This window comes from Lepidothrix coronata, unplaced genomic scaffold (genome assembly GCF_001604755.1).
Source record: "Lepidothrix coronata isolate B3197 unplaced genomic scaffold, Lepidothrix_coronata-1.0 Scaffold70, whole genome shotgun sequence".
Taxonomy (NCBI): domain Eukaryota; kingdom Metazoa; phylum Chordata; class Aves; order Passeriformes; family Pipridae; genus Lepidothrix; species Lepidothrix coronata.
In genome coordinates this window covers 2,926,807-2,931,512 of record NW_016690250.1, presented here as the reverse complement: position 1 = coordinate 2,931,512, position 4,706 = coordinate 2,926,807, and the positions used below count along the sequence as shown (strand labels likewise).

The following is a 4,706-nucleotide window of genomic DNA, read 5'->3' as shown; positions in this document are numbered from 1 at the left end:
TTGAGTCAGCAGAAATGATTCTTGGATTTGGAAGAAAGTCTGCAGTAACATTTCAGGTTTCAATAAACAGCAATTAGGAGTGGGCTTCAACCAGTATCCAAGAAATTTGTTGGCATTTTACTCATCACTTCATCTCTAGATTCAGAATAGTCCCTTATTTATTCCCGCAACAATAGTACTCTGCTGTTTTTCAGTGTTTAACTCTCTACATTTTACTGTATCTCAGAATAACCTCCACTACAGTATCTTATTTGTAATGTCTCATCTTGCTATCAGTGTATTACTTTTTTTGATTGGAATGAACATATAAAACCAGACACTGGTGATGATGTTGTTTGTTATTACCAAAGAAAATTACATAACTTCAGCTACTTTAACCACTGCTAACAGTTGGTAACCACTGGCAAATGCTGACTTTCCAGTGGCAACAGACATAGTACTTACTGTGCATGAAAAAAATAACAGTTCTTTTCATTTTGGTTACACATCATTAAACAATGACAGATAATTTATCCTCCATCCAAAATTAATTTCCTCTATATAGGTCAAATTAGGATTTCTGGAATCAGAAATCCAAGAGCTTTTTTTAGTGCCATACCTACTTGCTAAATGCATAACTATGAAAACAGCACTGATTTTTTTTTTCAAGGGTGATCTTAAAGGAGTAGAGTATGAACCATGTCATGTGGGTCTATTTGGTTTATACATGGGGATTTTTTATGTTCAAGACAAAGCAATATTTATTAGAACCTACAAGAGGACCCCATGGAAACAGTCAAGGAAGGCTTTTAATGAGCACTGAGCACCATTTTTATCACAAGATATGGCAGAGGGTGTCTGCAGACACAGTAAGTTTGAAATGTGTATATATAATATTCTTTTATTTTTTTCCTTGTCTGATTAATTAAGAATGGGTAAATGACCAAGAAACAGACATTGTAACTCTTCCTAGACAGAGGGATCATTTATGAACGTAGTATTTAACATTAGTCTTCTAAATGGAGGAACATAAAGACAAATGAATGAAGTCATATTATAAAAAGTAACCATCCTAGCAGAGAACCTGTATGGTTTACTATGCTTGAGGATATTCATATGGTTTGAAGCTGGCTCCCTGCCAAGTCTCCAAACCTTACCACAAGAAGTCCCCCCCCACCAAAACCTCAGGGAGAAGAGGGAGAAAAACAACCAAGAAAACCCGAAACGAGAGAGAAACAGCTAAAGTGATATATATAAATATATATAAATATATTTACACTTATGTTACAGGTATATACAATTGAAATATATATACAATTTCACAAGGGAACGGGAAGGGGGAAGGGAAAAGGAACAAAACCAAAATAATATATATATATATCCCAATTAGCAGCCCAATATCTATCCACTAAAAGAGTTAGCAAAGAAATAGCTCACTACTCTCCTTGGGACAACCGAGAGTCGCTCCGGAATGATGGCCGGCAACCTCTGTCTCCCAAGGTCGGCAAGGCCTAACCAGGCCTCGTTCCCCAACACAGCAGACTCAACAGCAGGGAACCTGCACCTCCAAGCCGCCGGAAGGAAAGAGAGCGAAGGCCTCTCCTCCTTTCTTCTTATAGTCTGGCTTACGTAAAAATCGTAGGGAATACTGGGTAAATCTGGGCCCTTCCTTGGTTACAAACTGGTCACCAAGGAAGGCCTAGCCCAAACCACCACAGATATGTATGGAATGGATGGTTCTAAACTGCGATAATCCTAATAATAATAGTTTTAAAATTAACTCAAAAATTTAAAAAAAAATCCCACAGCGTCTGCCGTAAAATAATTCTGAGAAAATACAAGTAAGCACTTGTAATATTCACAGAAAGATTACATTAGAAGGGTGAGCTTCTAGATGAGTCAGAGCTAGCCAAGTGGTAAAATAGTTTAGTATTTTGAAGCTTGAAATGGGTTTAGGTTTTAAAGATTTTTTGAACCATCAATGGACTGATTCAAAACATCATATTTTGTCTTTTTTAAGTGAACTTATTTTTTTTCAAATCTCCTCTAGTACAAAACTTGTCTGTGTTGCTTTTTATGTATCATAAGTGTTATTAGAGTAGCTTAATCAATTTGATGCCAAAGCTTATCCATGCTTTACTGGTGCCTCCAACTGGAGTATTGAATGTTTTGGTACAAAACATTTCTTTGGTACAAAGGGTTAGAATGACAGCATATGATTTCATACTTACAGCTCAGTCTTTTAATCAGCTGTACTTCAGAACTGTATAAGTAGAATAAAATTTTCTGCTGTTTTAAAATGTCACAAATGCATATGAAGATAATTACTTGCACAGCTAATAGACTGGTTTAGTATCTTCTCTGTAGATTGCTTTCTGGCTATAGAATAGTCCTGTCAAAGTTTAATCCTTTGCAGTATACAATTTTAATCAAATGCATAGGACTGCTAATATTTCAAATGTTATGATATGTGTACCGAGACAGAAATGTGTAGCTTGTTGAATAAGCCGTCTAAAATTACTTGGCTCTCTGAAATGATTTGACAATCTCAGTAAAAAATGGGGGGGTTAATATGTATTTTGGTTTTGTTTTTTGTTTGATTTAGATATTTGGGTAAATTTCTTTTTTTTTTTCTTAATTAAGCAAGGTGAGCCAATTCAGCGATAATCATCTTGGTTGAGGGGTATCTATGATTACCCAACCTATAACGACTGTTAAGAGGGAAGGTTTTGAGGTATGGCTTTCTCTTCTCTATGCTTTTAAAAATAGCCATTTTATTAGGTGTTAATTTTAGTTTCCAACATGATAAGTTCTGATTATTATATTGAATTTCTATAAAAGTAGTTTGGTCACAGAAATCAGTTTCATGATTCTGATTCTCAGTATCCAGCTGCATACCTTCATTCCCTACCTTTACAGACAAGCTGTAGTCTGTCTTGTCTTTACCCTTCAGGGATTGTACCTACAGAAACAAAACTGGGCTAGCAAACATATGTATCAAGAAAGTATTTAACAACTTATGTACCTCTACTCACTAGAGCACTACTTTATTTTCCCAAGCTTACATCTTAGTGATAGATACAAAAACTGTAATAGATATTTTTCTCATACCAGACACAAAATAAGAATTTCAATAGAACTGAAAACTTCCTCTCTTCTAGCTCTTACCTTTTCCCTTTTTGAGCTGCAAGTGATTATGCAGATGTAAGGAAAGACTGCAATGTGACGTCCACAGTCTCCTCAAGTAGCATCTCTGAGTGCTGTTAGTTTTCTCTTCCTCTGAGGTGCAATCTTATTGATTGATGTATAGACAAGCATGTCAAAATCTAACACATACATGGGTTAGATTCATTATGTTTTCCACCTTTTGCTTCTTGTCAGTTTGATCTCTACTGGAGGGACCATAGAAGCCACTTATCATTCTTGTTGCCAAAGGGCATCTATGCTGTTCGTTTACTCAGCCTTGCAGAGATATATTTAACAGATGAACAAAATAGCTACTGTCTGGACATAATTTGTAGAAACAAATATAAGTTTTGTCGCTGTGCACTCATGGATATGTACACTCATGGGTAGCAATGTAGATCTAATACTCAAAACACTTATTTTCAGACAACTGACAAAATTGGTATGGTAACGATAATCTTTTCAGCCAGATTCTTCTTAATGTATTTTGAAAACACTTACAGACAGCCTGCAGAGGAAAAGTGTATTTCACACAAGCTTTTAACATTTGGTTTTGTTCTCTGATTGAGAATGAAACAAAATATATCAAAATGCACTACAATAAAATTTCTGGGCCTGTGTTCCATGGAAACAGCACATGAAACCATTGAATGTATTTTCTTTTTAAAAAATATGTAGTTGACCTCATCACATGGAAGGAAATAAATGGAATGGACAAGGATGATAACACCTTGCTACAGTGAACTCACAAGACTCAGACTTTTAAGAAAAATGAAAATTAACATCATGGAGGCTACACCATGATGTACCATACATGATAGCACAAATCCAGCACTAGATTTTGAGGGGTGGGGTGAGGTTTTTTTCACCAAGTAAATAGATGTTTCTTCTGAATTTTGGTTTAAGTACTTCAGGGGCTATAAAAAGAGAAAGACACCACTTCAGTATTTTAAGTATTGTCACAATTTAAATATTTCTTATTCAGTCTTCATATTTTATGTTGCACTGTGATAAGTTGTTTTGAAGGGAAACATGACATATTTAATCCAGAAAACATTGAAACAGAATATTGCAGAAATGCCTAACCACTTACCATTTCTCCTGTGAAACAAATTTTGTATAAAATCACCATGGTGTCAAAGGTACATTTTTCTTTTCAAAGATGTCTAATATCATCTATACAACAGGATCTGCACACAAAGGAAGCTATAACACATTTTGAAAGAATCTGTAGTGCCTCAAAAGAAAAATGTTACTAAAATACAGCACTAATTTTTGTACATCTTCATTTTACTACAACCTTTAAAACACCCTTCAGAGAAATTGATTCTAGAGCCTTCACACAGATACCTCAACAAAAACATTTTCCATGTCAACTGGTTTTTAGAACTGAAATTCTCTAGTTAAGCAACAGCATGAACCAGAAGACTTTTCTGGACAGGGACAAAATGCAGAATCATAGAATCATTTATTTTGAAAAGAACCTTTAAGATCAAGTCCAACCATTAATCTAACACTGCCAGGTCCACCACTAAACTGTC

General features: G+C 35.1%; 1 long non-coding RNA gene across 1 annotated transcript in view; it reads left to right on the top strand.

Annotated features, from left to right (window-relative positions):
• The first annotated feature begins 1,643 nt into the window (after positions 1-1,643).
• Positions 1,644-4,706, top strand: part of LOC108499142 — a 10,408-nt gene continuing 7,345 nt past the window's right edge. Inside the window, exons 1-2 of the long non-coding RNA XR_001875438.1 lie at positions 1,644-1,820; positions 2,623-2,713. This is a non-coding gene — a long non-coding RNA (uncharacterized LOC108499142). The remainder of the gene's footprint in view (positions 1,821-2,622; positions 2,714-4,706) is intronic.